Source organism: Chrysemys picta, chromosome 4, assembly GCF_011386835.1.
Source record: "Chrysemys picta bellii isolate R12L10 chromosome 4, ASM1138683v2, whole genome shotgun sequence".
NCBI lineage: Eukaryota > Metazoa > Chordata > Testudines > Emydidae > Chrysemys > Chrysemys picta.
In genome coordinates, this window is record NC_088794.1 from 58,551,928 (window position 1) to 58,572,402 (window position 20,475).

General features: G+C 45.4%; 1 protein-coding gene across 3 annotated transcripts in view; it reads right to left on the reverse strand.

Annotated features, from left to right (window-relative positions):
* Nucleotides 1–5,075: 5,075 nt before the first annotated feature.
* Nucleotides 5,076–20,475, reverse strand: part of LOC101943319 (potassium voltage-gated channel subfamily A member 3) — a 34,548-nt gene continuing 19,148 nt past the window's right edge. The window contains exon 2 of one of the 3 annotated variants that reach the window (XM_065592371.1): nucleotides 5,076–13,490. The gene's annotated coding sequence lies outside the window, so the exon portion shown is untranslated. Of the gene's footprint in view, nucleotides 15,952–20,475 lie in introns of all 3 variants that reach the window. The other 2 variants (XM_005280511.4, XM_042848947.2) reach the window with 2 other exon arrangements.

The following is a 20,475-nucleotide window of genomic DNA, read 5'->3' on the forward strand; positions in this document are numbered from 1 at the left end:
ACATGGCCTCACATCCTGAGATCACCCCCACATGTCATCACTCTTTAGGAACCTCCCTTTCTGCATGTGACATCACATGCAGGGATTTCCTCCCTTTCCTCCATGCTCACATGGCATCACCTGCTGGCATTCCCTCACACCTTGGAATCCCCCCTCCTAGCTTGGCATCACAAGCTGGGATTCTCTCCACATGGCTTCACACTCTAGAGGCACCATCCCGCCCATCCTCACATAGCCTCCAGAGGGGAAATGGATAGGGAGCCAAAAGTGGCAGTGCGGAGGAGGGGGTGAGATATCTCCTGCTTCTTATCACTGTGTCCTTGTGATCATTGTAACTGGGTTGTTCTTTCCCTTCAGAGAAGGGGCCTGGTAAACGCAGCCACCCCTCCCTCCCTTTCATCTCCTGATGTCTTTGGGCATCCCCTTTAAACATCACATGTCCTAAATGCTGGGTGATAGTGTTCTAATGGGCCATTCTGCTTGAATAGTTCCTTCACAATGTGCTGGCTAAACACCTTGTTGGTACTACTCAGAAGCAAACACCTTAGAAATACAGGTACATAGTTAATATTCCTAACTTCAGCTACAAAAATGATACATGCATACAAACAGTATAATCGTATTCAGTGAATCATAACCTTTCCATAAATATCGTACATGCCACATTTTGTACACGATTTGTTGCAATTATATAACAGTGATCTACATGGTCATAGTTTAATCAGCTAACGTCACAAGGGGTTGTACCATGTTAACCATACTTGTGGTTTGCATAGAGAAACAAAGGTTAAAGCACAGTTCATTCTGGTCAAGCCAGAGCAAACCACCAGCCAAGCTGCAGTGGATTCCATCTCAGGCTCTGTCTCTCTCCAACCTCTTCAGTCAGTCCCACGAGAGGGCAGCCAGCTTTCTCCAGAAGCCCACACTTTATTTCCTGCCTGTCATGTCTCAATCCTTTGTTCTCAAGCTGGTCTTTGCTCAGCTTCCCAGCTGAGAGGTGGAAGGAACCTCCTTCGTCTGGGTCATTGTTTGCTAAGTGTCAATATTCTGGCCCTGGGGGGCTTTTTCCGTTGCCTTTTTCAGATTCTGCATTGCTATGGGTCGCTTCCAGACAATTCCTTAATGACCCTATTCATTGTAGCCCAGCCAGCAAGATCACACACACATCTGATGCCCTGGGCTGCCCCCAAGAGCAGACTTAACCCTTTTTCCCTACCCTCAGTAACCATGCAAAGTACAGAGGGAAACTGGGGCACACATAGGCTTCATACAACTACTACAGAAAATTCCCACGTTGTCACAGCATGTTCCTCCAGAAACAGCTGAAGGACAGTCTGTAATTTGTTGCCATTCAGATCTGTATGGCAGAGTTGACCCTGCTCTCACTTATGCAGACGTAAATCAGGAATAACTGCATTAAAATCAATGGACGCAAAATATGGGGAGTGGAAAATCAAGTCCTGTGTCTTTTGTTTGTTTTCCTGGTTGAAATGATCATTTAGGTCCCATTCAAATCCTTATGGCTTATGCGGGACTTAAGTGGTGCATGGGACTTCGTTGTTTTGGAGGGTGAAAAATTGTAACCTCTGAGGATAGGACAAGAAGCAATGGGCTTAAATTGCAGCAAAGGAGGTTTAGATTGGACATTAGGAAAAACTTCCTAACTGTTAACTTGTGGAATCTCTGTCATTGGAGGTTTTTAAGAACAGGTTAGGCAAACACCTGTCAGGAACAGTCTAGTTAATACGTAGTCTCACCTTGACTACAGGGGACTGGACCTATTGAGGTCCCTTCCAGTCCTACACTTCTGCACAGGGGTGAATTTCAGCCCATCTAAAGCAGAGGAGAGGCTTATTTTCAGTCTTCAAGGGGCATTCTCGCCTCCTTCCTCTACAATAGCTCTCAGAACAGGGAGTTGTGTCTGTCTGCCTGTTCACATTCTCTTCTGCCTTTGGTTAACCCATTCATTTGTATGCATGCTGATGGTGCCAGTGGATCACAGAACAGTGCTCAAAAGCTGAACAGCAAACATTCCTGGGCTTGTCTCAGAACCTCACCAGTGCACACGTTTCACTTGATCTGAGATAGCCCAGCCCGGTTTTTGCTTAATACTGAGCCCTGGCTCATGACCCCTGGTGGAGTTGTGAGTTCAGAATGAAATACAAGAGCAGGCATGTTTTGTGCGCCAGCATTTCACGCTGCTGGATTAATAGGCTGCTCTAGGAAACTGTGAGCATGGTTTCATGGCATAAGCGAAAATCTTAATTCAGCAGAGAGAATGCACAGTTCAGATCAGCATTTCATATAGCCCCACAATGTTCTGAATGGGTTAGGCTCTTCAGCCTGTCCTGTGTAGGAGGTCAGACTAGATTATCATACTGGTCCCTTCTGGCTTTAAAATCTATGAATTTATTAAACAGAATTTTAGTTGGGGGCTCCTATCTCTAGTTAATTCATCTTTTTTTTAATCCAGCTTGTCTTTCACAGCTTCTGAAAGTAGTTTGTGTGTTTGACTTACATTCTTTTAACAGATTATTCACCTGGGTCTCGCATCTTCGCATCCTGAGCCTGTTACTGGGTTTTAAGACTATGGGAGGGTGTGATGCCTTATAAACCCACCCCACACTGGCACTGAAAGGGGAAAGGGGAACAGGAGTGCTCCATTGGGACACCTGGAGGCAGCTACTTGGTGTGTCAGACTCAATTAAAGATGAGACCCAGGTGTGGAGCTGCTGGGTGGCTAATACCAAGGATGGGGTTCAGGGCAGGAAGAAGCTGAGGACTAGGTGTCTACTGCCCTGTAATGTGGGAAGGGAACTGTTACAATAGGCCAGGAGATGCCCTAAGAAGCCATGGCAGCTCTTTCAATGACCATTGATAAAGAGCAGGAACTAGACCTCCAGGGAGAAAGCCCTGGAAGGGGTTGCCTGCTATCAGAGTAGGAAAGAACTTTGCAAAGCCTGGAAAGGAGCTGGGGCAAAGGACCTAGAGACCAGGCATGGTAGGAAGGAGTCCAGGTAAGCCACAAGGACTCTGAGCTAGCCTTGGCTGCTTGCTACGGGGTCCTTGGACTGGATGAGGTGTAAACAGAGGACCTGGGTTCCCCTCCCCACCACTGGAGAAAGTGGCATCAAACCCCTGACAGAAGAGGGTAAGGACTACTAGGCCCTTGCTCTGAGGCAAGAGGATGTAAGGACCGCTTGGTCCAGAATCAGGGGCTGAAGACCTGAGACAAAGTCATTGGACTACTTGGTGGTGGGACTGCTGTTACCCTGGCAGGGTTGGGAGTGACTGTCAGCTGGCTGGAGGGCTAAGTCACAAGAAGATGCGGACCACTGCCGGACCCAGTGGCTGTCAGCAGCGGGGGCCACAAGAGGAGAGCCTGCTATGCTGTACCCAGCTGCCTGGTAAGTCACTCCTTTCCAGTGCATTTTCAAAAGCCCCTAAAGCCCAGATTCTCCAAGGTATTTAGGTGCTTAACTCCCATTGAAACTAAACACTATTAGGCACCTAAACATCTATGAGAGCCTAAAACTTAAGAGAACATACTCCATTGACATGCAATAGGACTTGTGCTCCTAACTCATAGTCCCCTCTGAAAAGTCAGCCTTCCACGACAGAGCATTTCTGATGAAGAGACCTCCTCAGCTATGGCATTCAAGCCTCGTGGAAACCCAGAGGCAAGGTCAAGGTCTGGACCTTACCTCTAATCTAGGTTGTTGCTTTTCTTTCTTGACAAAAGGAAAGGGGTTTAACTGAACCCACTCTTATTGCAGAGATGGGTCCAACCTGCAAAAGCCTGGATCCGGACCCAAACTTTACAGTGTGCTGAATTCTGGAATTTGGTTCCAGCTGATCACACTAACATTGGGCCAGATCCTCAGCTGGTGTAAAGTGGTGTAGCTCTGTTGACTTCAATGACTACACCCAATGAAGATCTCGCCTTTGGCTTTTAAATGAGATCTGTAAAAAATTACCTAGAGCAGGGGTTCTCAAACTGGGGGTCGGGACCCCCCAGGGGGTTGCAAGGTTATTATATGGGGGGGGGAGTCACAAGCTGTCAATCTCCATCCCAAATCCCGCTGTGCCTCCAGCATTTATAATGGTGTTAAATATATAAAAAAGTATTTTTAATTTATAATAGGAGTCGCACTCAGAGGCTTACTATGTGAAAGAGGTCACCAGTACAAAAGTTTGAGAGCCACTGACCTAGAGGATGTTGTGCCAGGTGCTTTAAAAAAGACTGAAAGGAATTGCCTGACTAATCTTTACAAACTCTCCACGTCTGCAGTGGTGTTGGAGATTCTCTTCAGGGCTGTGTTGCCTTCTTGATTGCTTGATCAGAGAAGTGTGACTGGTTACAGCTGTTTGAGGTTAAATGGCGCTCATTAAATCACTGGGATTTAGATGGGGATTAGGGACATAAGTATGTGCTGATCTTCCATGTTTATGGAAGTTTGAGTCTTTATTTGGCCATGATGAATATTCAGAGGTCAACATTTATTTGTGGCTGATATTCACCCATGTGCAGAGGGGACAGCACCAAGGACCAGATTTCCAAAGGCTCAACACCCACATTCAGTGCTAGGTTTTCAGAACGGCTCCGCTCCAATTTAGGCACTTAAATAAGCACCAGATTTTTCAGAAGTGCTCAGCACCCAACAGCTCCCGTTGGGACACTAATTGACCAGATTTTCAGAAGCGCTCAGATTCCAGCATGCACCCATTGTGGGGCACTCTCCTGAAGATCTTGCCACTTATTTAAGTGCTTAAAGAGAGTGGAGTGCTCTCAAAAATCTGCCCCGGAGGGCTTAAGTGGGACTCAAATGATGCTTAGGCCTCTCTGTATAGGGGCAAACATGACCCCAATGAACTTCGAGGTTCTGAGCTTCTCATCCTTCAGACATAAATAAACTGAGTCAGTCCAGGGGATGTAAATATCTGTTTCCAGGAGACTATGTATTTCAAATTTGATGCTTATATCATGGATTGTAACCATGCTGTTCTGCCTCCTCCCGCAACCGTCACATGTCTTTACAGCAAAGTTGGTCATGAGAGACAGTGAGTCAACAGGGTACATGTTTTAGACATTTTATTGAACTTTGCATATGAAATAATTTAATATTTGTAAGTTCTAATGCAAAACATTAAAAAAATAAATTCAACATTAGGTAAAAAAATCACACAACCAAAAAGATCACTTGTGTTTACTGGTAACTTAACACCAGGCCCCATACTACAATGGCATTTACATTTTAGAACATAGTATGTAACAGCTTGGTTTAGTTTGGTATCAAAGGAACAACTTTAACATGACTTACTGTCAAAACTGGAATTAAAAAACAACAACAACCTGAAACAAAAGACCAGGTTTTGAATTACATTCTTCTCGTGGCACCTATTCATGAATGATTTTTTTAAAGAGACGCATGTTTGGTTTTATCTGTCTTAACTACAGAATTTCAAAAGGCAGTACTTCAAGACAAGCTTGAAAGTTCTGCTGAAATGCATCCAGATGTGTTCTGATACAGATAGAAACATGTTGCAGTACTACTCAGTGTGTGTATATCACAGAGCTATTAGGTCTAGCTAGGGAAAGCAAAGGCAAAAATATATCCAGTCGTTTTTAGTCATAGGAGAACAAAATGGAAATGTCCTGTATGATGAAGGGAAGAGAGAACTTAACTATTTCAGTGGTGGAAGTTGGTGGCTTAGTATTTCCTGGCTGGGTTTCAGTCTCAGACATGCAACATCTTATTGCAAAGTTCTCCAAGTGGAATTTTCAAAAGCACGTGAGTTAGATACCTTCTGTCCATGGAAAAGAGTTGAACACTTGGCCCAGATCCTCAAAGGTATTTAGGTGTCAACGAGAGTTAAACCCCTAAATATCTTTTGAGGATCTGTGCTCTAACTAATTCACTCAGATGCTTTTCCGAAAAATCTCACCCTCAACCATTAAGGCCAGATTCTGCCACCTTCCTCTCACTGAGTAGCACCTTACTGAGTGCATAGTCCCCACTATTACAGTGGACTACACAAGGAGTAAGGTACTATTACACAATGTCAGAGTGGCCCACTCAACTACGATTTGAACCTAGCTCTCTGGAATGAGTAGTAAATCAGATTTTTATTGTGAAACATGTTGGATGTTGTCAACACCATTTTGTAGCCCATTCTCTATGGATACAGTGGACTTGAGTTGTCATTGATAACTGGCCACCTAAAACAAGGTGGTCTTAAAGCAAGAGTCCAAACAAGTTGTCCTAGAAACTCTGGGTGAGATTCTGTGCTGTGGATCTAAGAGGTGCAGCACACAACTTGCAGTCTGAGGGAGACCACTTTTAAGCCACCTTTATGCCCTGCTGAACCTGGGCTGCCTTGTGGCTGCAATGTAATTTATACAGTCCCAGATGTCTGGGTTTGCAAGGGGTTCCTCACAAGGTAGCTTTATGGTTGCCTTCCACAATTCCTGCACTGGAGGAATTTCCTTCCCCCACCTCCCAGTCAGAACAGAGGCTTGTCCAGCCTTTCGTCTAGCAGAAATGGGCTGGAGTTGGAGGGTGAGACTCTCCCCCTTTAGATGGATCATTCAAAGTGGTTGCTTTTTGGAGGCTCGGCCATGGGGACTGTTACCATTTTGTTGTGCTTTTGTTTTAGCCTAAAAGCTCTATATACCAGTAAAATACTCTGTGTCCACCATACTGTAGAGATAAGAATTGCCTTTAATGCAGCTCTAACACAGGTAGGGAACAGCGTAAGGTGTTCTCTAAGTGTTGAGGTGACATCAATAATAGCAGGAAGAATGAGAGACTGGGCTAGCAGTTCTTATGCTGGATTGCAAAGGACAAGTATGTGCTTCTATCAGAGAACTCAGTGTGGGCTAGGGATTAGACCATGAAACTGGGAGTTAGGAGCCCAGGGTTCTAACCTGGCTCTTATGCCAAGTCTTCGAGCTTGGGCAAATCAGTTAGGCCATAATTTTTCAAACATGGGCACCTAAATAAAAGTGGCCTGTGTGTTTTTGTTTGTATTTTTGTTTTTTCCCCCCCAAATCCCTTTGTGGAAAATGGGAGAATCAGGTGCCTGGCACTGCTGAAAATCAGGTCACTTTCATTTCAGTATCTAAATATGATCGTAGGAGCCTAAGGGCTTGTATACGGAGGGGGGTGGAGGGGAGAGAAGCTTGGAATAGGTATTGTGCACTAGATCTCCATGTGGATTTTCTTATTCTGCCCTAAAAGTGCCTTTGTGGGGCTTAGCTTAATCCATGCTCTTAAAATAAATCTACGCTGCAATGAGGGGGGGTGGATCATTTGCAGCTCATGTAGATGTATCCTCACTTAGTTTTAATCTAGCTACCCCATGACCAGCAGCAATGGGGACACAGCAGCGTGGGCTTCAGTACAGGCTAGAAATGCAAGTATATACCCAAGGGGGCCAGACAGGTGCATGCAGCCCTGACACTGATGCCATCCCCTCACTACTTGTAGCAAACTAGCTGGATTAAAGCCTGCTTGGGTATGTCCGCATGAGCTGCAAATGACAGCCTGGTAGCAGAGCAGATGTAGCCTTAGTGCAGAATAAGAGTGTGCACATGGGGACAGCGATGGCAGTTTACTGGGGAAACAGTAGTTTAGGACCGGACACTGTACCTGCTGGCTTAAACTGGGAAAAATAACATTAGTATTAGAATATACTAATGCAAATTACTGAAATATTTAGCAACTTGATGAGTTTTCTGTACACATAATATTTAGATAATATTGAAAACTGAAATATGTCATGACACGTATAACGTCCTTGAGAAAATTCCAAACCAAAACGTATGCAGACATTCCAATGTTCAGTACTAGAATACATCTATGAATATTATACCTCCTGCAGTTTTACTTTGTTAGGGTTGTACAAATCAAATCTCCAAACCTACTGGCTTACGGAACCACAGTTTTAGTTGCACATTCAAATTAAGTGTAATGTGGTGTGCATTAATTAAACCATTTTTAAAATAGAAAATACCTTGAACTGGGACTGATTTTTTGCTTGGAGCAGTAAACCCCATGAGGTTGCCTGGTAAAAACCACCTCTGGTAAATACCATGCCATCCCTGCATGGGGAACTAGTGCAGAATAGAGCACTTTAAATTCATACTCTAGCTTATTTTGCAATAGCCTCCTTATGTACCTGATCCCCAACTTTAGGAGCATAAGCTTGAAAATGTTACTGTAAGCAGGTATCGCATAAACATAATCTGCCAAAGCGGATAAAATGGTTTTGGGTTGATTATTTTTTTTTAAGTCACACAACTGTGTTTCTCTAAGGGGGGAGGGGAGAGAAATAACCATGACAAATTGTACATTCCCTTCTTCACCTGTATCAAAGGCTGGCAGGTCAGAACATCAGATTTAAAGAGTAATTCACCTAGGGTCACTGCTCTAATCTTCTAAGCTATAGGGACCTCGTTCTGGATAAATGTACTACTTCAGTGAAGACAGCAGAAGTAGAAGGTCCAGAATGTGTTGGCTTCAAAAACTTTTTGGGATTGGGGGGGGGGGGGGAGGTTTGACTTCCTGTGAAGTTTCTCAATTTTAGAAGAAAGATATTGATTTCAATGTAAAATCTAGACTGTAAATATTGACTCTTTTGTACACAGAACATTTTTTTTCTCCAAGGATATTAATGAGCTTTATGTTAAGTTTTAATTAACATTTGTAAAGTATTATACCTCTGAGTATATATGAGGAATGTAGCTCTTGTCCAAAGGGCTTAATTCTGTGTCATTAAAGTCAATGGGAGCTTGGTTGTTGGCATAAGTGGAAACAGGACCAGGCCAAAAGTGAATTGCTGATGAGGCAGGGAATGGAACCCAGGAGTCCTGACTCTAAGCGCCCCCCCGGCCCCGGTGACACTGCCTCTCAATGCTTTCATGTTGCCTATTGGAGAGGAAAGGATCACACCCCATACCAACCAATATAGGGCAGCAAGATTGTTCCTGTACTCAGATGAGCAGCCTTATTGAAGTCCATAGCTCAGGGCTGGAGGATTGGATCCTATGTTTATTAATAATCTAGACTACTATGGGCTGTGATACCTTGGTCTAACGTTGGTTGTTGAGTTTAGTGTGTGGGTGCTGGGGGGTGTTGGTGGCCTGTGATGTATAGGAAGTCAGACTAGATAATCTGATGGTCCCTTCTGGCCTTAAACTCCATGAAGACAACAGTTGTGTTGGGCTCAAAGGAGAACTGCATGGTGCCCAATTTCTAAAGATCACATATAATGCATAGGCTTCCAGCATCTCCCAGTATGTGGTTTTGAAAGGCTATGGCTAAAGATGAGTAGCCTGCATCAGATTGTGAGAATGAAGATGCTCTATTTTCCTGCTCTTTTGCAGATATCAGCCACAATTAAATTGCCTTTAGAAGGCGTGACTGGGTGCACTTTTACTTTGCCTTCACTTGCGAAATGCAATACAGCCTTTGTCTTCCAAATGATGTATTCTCCTAAAATGCACAACGCTATAGTCAGCATTATCCAAGTAGTACATTGCACTGAAGAGTTAAGAGTATCAAGTCGTCTTGATGAGTTAGAAAAGCACACCGACAACTAGCTTGTAACACAACCCAATGAAACATCATAGAACACACCTTGAAAACATTTACCGAATGTCAGTTTCATTGTTAACTCTATGTACAGTAATGAAAATAGTATGAAATTTGGCAAGTTTTTATCAGCTGTTGATGTCTGTCACTAGGTGAATTTGCTACTTGACAGAGACCATCACGGCATTACACACATGGGATTGCGATTTGTTCTTGGAATGGAACGTTTTTGATGGAACGTTCTCACTCAACAAACCCAAACGCGACAGGCAAAGTGAGTCTCATTTTTAATCACCTCGCAAGTCAAAATACGCACTTCAAACCATACCAGAGAGACACTTCCACAAAATGGGCTGCTACTGCAAATGCATGAGGTATACTGTTACATATACACGCCAGATAAAAATTACTCAATAACACCATTGAAAAATAAAAACAAGTACAAGTCCATTAAAAATGGATTTCCTCTCTGTCTTTTAAGGAATACTTTCCAATGTTCCAAAAGAACCCCTTTAAGACTCATTTAACCCCTTTGGGACTGGTAGCCACAGTGCTTCCCAAGGTTGGTGATGAGATGCACTCTAGGAAATTAATTTTTCCTGCTGCCAATGTGTGGCTCCAATCTGTCTCCTTACTCATGTAAGTAATCTTACTGAAGTCAGTAGGATTATTGGTGTGAGCAAGGGCTACCCACATGACTTGAGAGGTGCTGGATCAGACTCTAGACTGGTACTCAGCTTGTTTTGCAATCCAATCGATTCCTGGATGTTCACGGGGGTGGAAAAGTGCTTTCTGAGCTAGTTACAAGTGCCTTTAGGCTCACTTCAAACCTGCCGAAGCCTTTGCTCATCTCATTTTGAGACTCAAGAGTCCAACCCCACACACATATTAAGCAGCAGGAAACACTGTAAACGAACATTTTAGCACATATACTTAATATTTGAGAGCGAGACTGTCAATTACACCAAATCAAGAGCCAGGGGCCCCTGACTCTGATCTCAGCTACATCAGAAGCAGATCCATTGAAGACAGTGGAATTGCTCTAGTTTATGCTGGTGGAAATGAGATCAGAATCTGCCCCCCCCCCCCATACCTCCGCTCCTTTGATTTAAATGTTGGCCGGGTGCAGAGTAAGACCGTCTCTGTGTTGGACACAAATCCTTCTGGTCAAATTATGGCAGGTGCTTTGAAGTATTTCCTCTTACTGTTGCCTTTTGGCAGCCTAAGGGAGTTAGGCATCTAGCTCTCGCTGAATTTCAATGGGGTTTGGGTGCCTAGCTCACTTAGTCCCCTTTGAAAAATCTCCAGCCTTAATCCTTCGACAACTGATTTTTTTTTTTCAATGAGGTGTTAGCCACCAAGTAACTTAGGCCTTTCTGAGAATCCCGCCCACTGTGCACAGAAGCTACATCCTTTCAGTCTCAAACATCCTACACACATGAAGCAGAGAATCCTGTGATTCTTCATGGCAAGTGAGACACTCTGTGGGAGTGTTCTGTACCAGGCTCGGGCCACATAACTCGGCTTTGTTTTCAACCCTGTAAGGACTCATTGAGGTCAGGAAGCTGATGCACAAATAGCTCTGATAGGAGGGAGCTGGCCTTGAGAGAAGGCCAGTGGGAATCTACAGATCTGAAGAAAAAATATACAGAGCAAGTTAAAGGGAGATGGGCTTAGTTTAAGGGCCAGAACCTCACCTGGTGTAAATCAGCCCAGCTTCAGTGAAGTTAAATTTGCTGAGGATCTGGCCCAATGTCTTTTTATTTTTTAAATGTACTTATCTGTGTTACTTTGCCAGGCCTCAATCCGTAAAGCAGAGTTTCCGGGATTGGGTGCCTCTGGGGATTGGTAATGGAAAACAGAACCTTTCACCTCTAGGCCGTGCTGGTCTGTGGACAAGCAGGACTTCAGTCTCTAGAGGGAGAGTGTTTCCTCTCCCCCCCCCCCCCCCCCAAAAGCCGCTAAGAGATTTGGGAGCACACGTTATGCTGAAAGTCAATGGGATTTGTGCTCCTAAATCACTCGGGTGCTTTTGAAACTCTCCCTCCGTGAGCTGTTTTCACATACCTGTAAAAGGTGCTAAGGGCTCTAACTCCTATTAAAATTAATAGCGGTCAAGTGGGTTCAGGACTGAGCTCTTAATTGACCCCAAAAGTGTTTTTAAAAAACTGAAAAGGGTTCAGTTTGGCACCCTTCATTTATACAACACACCCCTTTTCTTGTGAATCGGGGTGAAAATGCAGGGTTCAGCCTGACTGCTCTCATGCAGGTGTGACTCAGGAGCGGTTCCATTAAACCCAGTGGAGTAGCCCTGGGGTAAAGGTCATGTGAGTGAGAGGAGGTCTGGGCCTGGTGTGTTTGCCTGACTCGCATGGACCAGTGTGGTGACCACAGTGTGGCTGTGTGATGCCTGAACCCTCAGCACGCTCATTCTCTTCTCCTTACACAACCCGAGGGCCTGGGGACTCTACTCCCTTCTGCTTTGTGGAGCAACTTGTACAAAGGCAATGGGGGTTCTAACATCCTGCCATTCTGACTTTGAACTAGTGCCAGCAACTCCACAAGTTTTCTAAACGCTTTCTCCTTCCCTTTCCATCTTATACGTCCTGGCTTTATACCCAAGAAACGGTCCCTTCCTGTTCAGCCACCTCTTCCCTTCCATTGCTACCACCAGGCCTCTAGCTCAATCCAAAGTCCTGACCCCTCAACCCCAGGGCTCTATCTTAATCTACAAAACAGGAAAATTTCACTTGGAGAAGCCCACTCAGCCACCAATGATCAAGGGTTCTGCTCATTCTCTGAGCCTTCTCTCTCCCTCACACCCCTAATGCGCCATGTGCACTGAACAAACTCTCTGCCAAGTTCCCCCTTATGCAGACTCCCAGCTCCAGTTACCACTGTTTTCAGGAACCAGAAGACCTGCCTTACTGAATGATGGTCACAGTATATGGGCACTCAGCCCTGTGGCCTCTGGTCTGCTGACACTAGCAGAAATGTTTCTTTAGTTTAGGGGAGGGAAGAGAAGAATTCAAGAAAAGACTTTCGGGGGGTGGGCGGCAAGGTTTGTTTGTGTGTTTGTTTGTTTTTTGTTTTTAAAGGCATGGACAATTTTCAGGTAGATACGTTTTGAGGCCTAAACAAACTTAGCAGTGTCCCTTCAAGGAAGTTATTCCCTGCCCCCAACTGCTAATTTTATAAATTGAGCATTAGGAGGATCTTACACCAGCCAGGCCTCACAATCAGACCAGGGTGGCAATTGTGAACTACAAACAGGCCCCTGTCGATCCAGCCCAAACCCAAGGTTTTGAAGAAGTTAACTTTAGTTTGATTCCTCTTCGTAGCTCTAGTGCAAAGTGAAACAGGTCAATCGGTTGACTTCATAGCCCCAAAAATTCTCTCTAAAGAAATTTTTTGATTTCTAGAGCCGAGGGGGGGGGGGGGGGAGGGTTAGGATGTTTATTTTTTTTAAATGTTTTTAATGGAGTCCCATTTGGAAGCATTTCTCTGGCCCAGGGATGTTCTACATGGTCTGATTGCCTGGTATCCTGGTTTGAAATGCAAGTGAACATACAGTATACGTAAGCTTCCGCTCCAAGCACACTTTACCATTAGTTACAAAGCTGGGAAAAGACAGATGTTCTAGCCAACTGTACAATAGACAATGGTCTTTACTCTGTTTCCTGTATTGTATATACATTGAAAATGCTCTTGGAATACTGACCCAAAAGAGAATAACGGCCCCCACAGAAAGTCTCCACTCCTCGTGTTTTCAGTGCCTCTGCTCATGCTATTTCTTCTTCACGTGTTGGTGGCTCTGCTGTTGCTTCTGCATCCTGCACAGCAGACAGAACCAACTCCGTCTCAGCCAGTCCAATCTGGGTTGACAAGCAGCCTCTGCGAAAACAGCTGCCGTGATGTGGTTAAAAATAAACAATGCACTTTTTTTTTTAAGTAATACCATGCAGAGCCTCATCCGAAGCCCATCGGCTTCAACAGGCTTTGGCTCGGGCCCTATCTGTATTTGCTTTTGTACAAGACTCTAAACCCATTGCAGTCATAACCCTTCTCCTCCTGCGAAATACTTGTCAGTGTTTGGTACAGCTTTGAGCGGATGTAGGCAGGGCGTCAGATGGAGCGATGCAGGGGTATGAATGTCCAAAAACAAAATATGGGCAGGAGAGAGCCTTTTAGGGCCACGCACTGGGGCTTGGCTGCCTCTTTGCAGTTTGGCTTTGCTTAAGTCCTATCATCGAAAGTACAGAGAGCTGCTATTTTGCTGTACTGTCCTAGGAAAAACATAGGCACAGCAGATTAGCTAGCGCGCCTCACACCCACGCATCTGATCTCCCAGGTGGCTACGTTTCTGGACGGGGAGACGAATCATTTGCTTAGAATGCAGCTGGGCGCTATATATATTAGTGGGGGAGAAGGGGAAAGCCTATTGCTAGTTTTCCCATCAAGCAGTGATTACACTTGTACCTCACTGATCTGCACACCTTAAGATTCATACCCCATACATATGGCATCTTCCCACACTTCTGAGCAAAGATTTCAGAGCAGAGGATGCTGTACTGAAGTCCCATGTGCCTGAGCAGGGTTTGGACAAGCGTCTCAGTTGTGGTGTGCCGCTGCTGACACAAGAGCCGGTGCTGGTGTAACCAATGTAGGGGATACTCTGGTGGCACAGAGTCAGTCAACAGCACCTAGGCCACCCCGCTTCCTGCTGCCAGTGGTGTGGGAGGTGTTCTCAGGACTTCCCTGCATTCCTCAATCCCTGGCTGCTATTTTGCCCAAACATTTACACAGTGGTTTTGCAGCCAGAGCCCTGGAAGCCTGAGTTAGCTTATCCAGGCCAGCCAATGATGTTTGTTTGCTGTGTAGATGTACCCTAAGGCCTTTGCAGCCAACATAACTTCTACCACGGGACCCGACTAGAGTACAGGCAGTCTGCAATGGGGCAGGAGTGTAAAGGTGAGCTTTACACTATCTTTTCACACCCATTTCCCGGTTGATGCTGTAAGCTCCTCGGCCATACGCTAAAATCTGGGCCTTATTTAATACACTAGTGTTACTAGCAAAAACAACCAAGTATCATAATGGTCAGTAAATGAACAACGGATTCTTTGTGATGCACTCTCCTTCCCTTTGCAATTGCTCACCTACTAGCTGACATCATTGTCATTGGCAGTGTGTCTCCTAGACATCACTCCAAACGCGAGAGGATCCGCTTTATCAGCGGATTTGCTGCTTCTCTCTTTAACCCCGTGCATTGGATGTCAGTGGGAAAATAACAAACAAATGTAAAATAAAACAGCAGTTGTTAAATGAATAACGGACTCCTTTTTTATTATAGTATTCTAAACCAATACTATAATATGCACTCCTGATAAAGTTCAACATACTGTAGAAAAGGGAGTATTGACGTCCGTGAAATGAGGAGTGAATTATGGTGATGCTAGAGTCCCTATTAGTCACGCATAGTTCCCACAGCTATCTGCCTGGACACTTCAGTTTTCTTTTAAACGGAATTGCTTTATAAAGCCAGGCTCAACTTGTTAGCTGACACTTCAACACCTTCCTCTTCGGCGTCCGTGGATGATGTTTTCTCCTAGAGTAATTAGGGCTAGAGTAAACTGGAAATCCTTTGGTACAGAACATACCTAGTTATAACCAACATTTCACAGAAAAATAGAACATGACTCATTCATTTCTCGTGGCTGGACGCAGCCTGTGATAGTCATTTGAAATAAAACAGCATGAGCAGTTGAATTGTTACAAACAAAATATTTGGATTGTTTATTAGCTGCTCTGTTTAACATTTCCGGTCTGGTTGTTTAATCTTTCATGAGTATGTGGGGTTTTGTTTTTGTTTTTTTAAAGGCTGAAATAAGGTCCAAATGACTTTCCACCCCATTCTGCTTTTTCCTGGCTTTGTTCGGTCTCATTATTATATTGCACGTGGTTTGAAGATAATCTTCTGGCTGAAAAGATGTTCCCTTCTACATAATGCACTTGTTAGAAAACACAGATAACATGTAGAACTCTTTATGCCACTAGAATTTAAAGTACTGCATACATAAGAGGGTAGGCCATCCATCCATCAGTTCAGTCCATGAAGTACAGAATATAACTAGTCACTGCATTCTCAATGTGTCTGATTCTTTTAATAAATATTTTACTGGCCAGCTACAGTTTTTGTAGCTCTTACTTTGAGACGACTTCTGTTATCTGTTGGGCAGGGTAAATAACAGCTTTGAAAGAAAAACAAGGTGTTTGGAATTTTTTTTTTTTTAAGGCAAAGTGGAACACATCTTGCGCACAGATTCCCTTTAAGAACCTCTGAAATCTTCGTGCCCTAAAAATGAAAAGTACAGAATAGCTAATTAAAGCAGTTTAACAGTCTAAATGCAGCACAGTCTAAATAACAAAGTTTGCTATTCTAAAGACAGGAACCGATCAAAAACTATGCTCAAATTATTGACTATTATCTCTCATTAACGTTGAGTCTCAAATCCTGGGGTAATTAGCATGACATTGCTTTCTCTCATCATGTTTCTCTCAATCAAGCTGGTTTTGTTAAGGCCTGATATCATCTGAATCATGTTTAGCAACTGGTTAGTCTTGTAAATCTGGCACAAAATTAGTGTGATCTGATGATGGCAAATGTATGTGAATGATTACAGAGAGGCGAGGCCAGGTTCTGATCTCATTTGTACCCGGTGGAAATGCAGAGTAAGGCCAGAGCAGGCAGTCTTGATTTGCACCACTGAACTCAGAACAGCATTTGACCCTAAGTATTTGCCACATTGGCAAATCTACCCGTAATTTTACCATTTCAAATGTAGTAAAAGGGGGGGGGGGGGGAATCCAGTCCTCTCTAATGACTGCAAATATTGCATATTGTCACTACCCCGGAGAAACTTTACCTGCCACATTTAGATAAGATCTAAATATTTCAGACATTTAACTAGGACAAATCAAATATAAAGAGACCTTTAATAGAGGGGAAGTCCCACTGTTTCTTTGAGATACAAACCAGAGAGAGTTTTGGAAATCTATCACTCTACAAAATTAATGGTCCTGCTTTTTTTTAATGCAACCAAAACTCCTGCTGAGAGTATGTAGTTAGGGTAACATTTTCAAATCCACCTGAGTGACTTAGACTTGTCTACAGGGGGAAGTTATTGCACTTTAAATGCATACCTTTGGGCCTTGTCTACACTGCCAATTTCCAGCGCTGAAACTTTCTCGTTCAGGGGGATGAAAAAACACACCCCGGAGCGATGCAAGTTTCAGCGCTGGAAAGTAGCAGCGTAGACAGACAGTGCACCAGCACTGGCAGCTACTCCACTCATGGGGGCAGGGTTTTTTACAGCGCTGGGAAAGAGCTTTCCCAGCGCTGGTGCCAGGACTACACAGCCATGTTACAGCACTGCCGTTGGTAGTGAAGACATACACTTAGATTATATTTCAAAAACTATTGCAGAATAGAGCTTGTGTGAACAATCTTACTCCGCACTAAAGAGTGCCTTTGTACAGATGAGCTTAATGGATGAATCTACTTACAAAATGGATTAATCTAAACTGCACAAAGGTTCTCGTGTGGAATAAACGTGTCCACGCAGAAACTATTCTGCAACATCTATTTCCCCATGTGGACAAGCCCCAAGTACTACTGACTTTCACTCCTATTTAGACTCCTAAATCACATAGATGCTTGTAAAAATGTTTCTGCAGAGTATAAATTGCTCTGGTCTCTGACCATGTCCTCTTCCAATCCACTGCAGTCATGTGGAGCCAGATTTTCAAATGCTCAGCACACACAACCAGGGTCAGATTTTCAAAAGAGCTCAGCTCCCACGCAGACGTCTAAGTAACCACACGATTTTCAAGAGATCGGCACCCAGTGTGCCCCAACGTGCGATGCTTTTAAAAACTTGCCTTATTAAATTATGTCCATATTTGGATCTTATGATGACTAGGATATACCGTGGCTACAGGATTGCAACCTAAATGGATGAAGTAGGAGGTGCTAATCCATAGGCCCCTTTAGCACACAAGTCTGCAAACTGACTGACTGCAAGTACACCCCGCACCTAATAGAGAGTCCTGCTGACTTCACCGGTTCTCTACTCACCTGCCCCGAGTCTCAGGAGGTTCTGCATGTGTCCGCTGGTGCAGTTCATGTTCCAGAATCAAGGCTATGCACCAGATTTTTAAAGATATTTAGGCAGCCAGGTTGCAATCCACAAAGGGACTTAAATGTTGCAACTCTGAGTGTCATGGCGCTTAACTTTTAGGCACCTAGAAAATCATAGGAACTACGCTGTGACCCACAAAGCCAAGTTAGATGCCAAGGTTCCCTATACAATGAGTAGGGAGAAGCAGGTACCTAAAAATGCGATTCACAAAACCCAGCCTGCCAGGTTCATTTTCTCCCTTCCTGCCAGAAAAGTAGGGTTACCATACGTCCGTATTTTCCCGGACATGTCCGGCTTTTTGGGCTCCAAATCCCCGTCCGGGGGGAAATCCCAAAAAGCCGGACATGTCCAGGAAAATCGGACATGCGGTGCCGGGCTGGGGGCTTGGGGGGCCCGGCCGGGGGCTCGGGTGCCGGGTGCCGGGCCGGGGGCTCGGGTGCCGGGCCGGGGGCTCGGGGGCTCGGCCGGCGGTGCTCGGGGGGCCCGGTGCCGGGCCGGGGGCTCGGGGGCTCGGCCGGCGGTGCTCGGGGGGCCCGGTGCCGGGCCGGGCCGGGGGCTCGGGGGGCCCGGTGCCGGGCCGGGCCGGGGGCTCGGGGGGCCCGGCCGGCGGGGCTCGGGGGGCCCAGTGCCGGGCCGGGCCGGGGGCTCGGGTGCCGGGTCAGGGGCTCGGCCGGCGGTGCCGGGCCGGGCCGGGGGCTCGGGTGCTGGGTCGGGGGCTCGGCCGGCGGTGCCGGGCCGGGCTGGGGGCTCGGGGGACGGGCTGGGGACCTGCGGTGCCGGGGGTGGGCCGCGCCTCCTCCTCCCCCCACAGCCCCCCTTACCTGCTTCAGGCTTCCCGCGACTCAAATGTTCGCGGGAAGCAGGGGAGGGGGCGGAGACTTTTGGGGAGGGGGCGGGGCTGGGGGCGGGGCTGGGGCCCCTTTAAAGTGTCCTCCTTTCGGAGGCACTAAATATGGTAACCCTAAGAAAAGGAGAGTGGATTTGAACAGGGGTCTCCCAGCTCTGTATGCTATAACTACTGAACTATGCTCTTGAAGCTGTTCCATTGTAGATAAATGATGAGTGATTGAACCCGAGAGAGTAGGAAAGATGCTGTAGTCCAGTGGTTAGGGCCCCCCAGGAGCATGAGAGCGAAGGTCAAGCTCCCTGCTCCGAGCAGGCAGGTAGAATTGTAGAGCTATACTGAGTATGCAGAGAAGCCCATGCTGCATGAAGAAAGAGCTGCCGGTGGCTGCAGCCTGGCCCCCAACTTGCAGTCCTGCACCTCGGCTGGCTCACCAAATTAAGTCCCTCCTGAAAACTGACCCTCTTTCTCCAGTCCCAATTATCATACTACAACAGACATATTTTACTCTTTCCAGCACAAATGTTCATGAGCCACATTACTGCTATTCCTCTAAATAATTATACATTTTAAATTTGCTTCTAATTAATTTTCCAAAAAAACTACTTCATAAAGATAAATCAATGATTCAAAGGCTTTTGGAGGGGTGGGAGATAATTTATATTTGGCAAATATGCGGTCAGTGTATCAAAGGCAATTTTGCCTTTTTCCCCAAACCTTTTAGTTTACTAAGAGGGATTTTTCACGTGAATTATAATGGGTTTTCACCACTCATAGGACTCTACAGTGGCTACCCAGAGAAGTAAAATGCATTTTCCTGTACTACTCAAACATCCTGTTACCACTAGGTTTGCTTATTGCAATCCTAAATAGCCCCAAATGGCCATTATCTAATATACTTATGACAACTATATGGCTGTCAGTTTCAAACATACTTAAATTCATTTGCAGCTCACATTTCCAGATTCATCTCCGGGAGAAACCATGCATTCGTCATTAAAACGATTCTAGGCTCGAGTTGCCTCTCAGACGTGTTTCTCACCTGTCTAACTTCAGTGACTTCAACTGAATCACTCTCGATTTAAACTGGAGTAGCTGAGAGTTAAGCACCAGGACTATCTGTGCATGGACCATTCCCCTCATTGGGAAGGGAGGCTCAAGCACCTCTGTGGAGCCTGTCACAGTTCTGAGGCAACTGCACCTTTGACCGTCTCTGTGGTCAGCTCTACGAATATCCATTCAGGTCTGAGGCCTCTAGCCTTCATTTCTCTAAGGGCAGGGACCCACATCCCTTCTCCTATTCCCCAGGGGTCAGGCTACCAAAGCTGTGTCGCAGGGAGCCAGTCCTGCCCCAAGAGAGGTAATGGCTAGAGGCCTTAGACCTGAACGGGCATTCCTAGAACAGACCCCGGCAGCAGGAAGGTCAAAGGCACAGTTCCCTGAAATTGTGACCTATGGGGGGATTTTGCATTAATCACCCACTAGTGACTGCAGATTCTGCAGGAAACGCACCTCCCCACAGTGAACCAGGAGCACATAAATACCTGTCATCTGTATTGGTACAAAGGGGTACGAATGGGCCTGTCTCAAGATAATGATTTTTGAGGCGTTCATACTTTAAACATAAAATACAATATGACCTCCCACCCCCCACAGCCTCCAAAAATAGATACAGCATGTAGTTGCAATATCTGTCTCAGCACCATTTACACTTTCCTCTGGCAGTGCTGAAGGAGAGGATGGAAACAGGCCAGCCTACGGGGATTCCTGCAGAGCAAAAAAGTGCGCAATTTAAAAACAAGTATGCAGCACCCAGCAATTTGGAAGGGCAGGT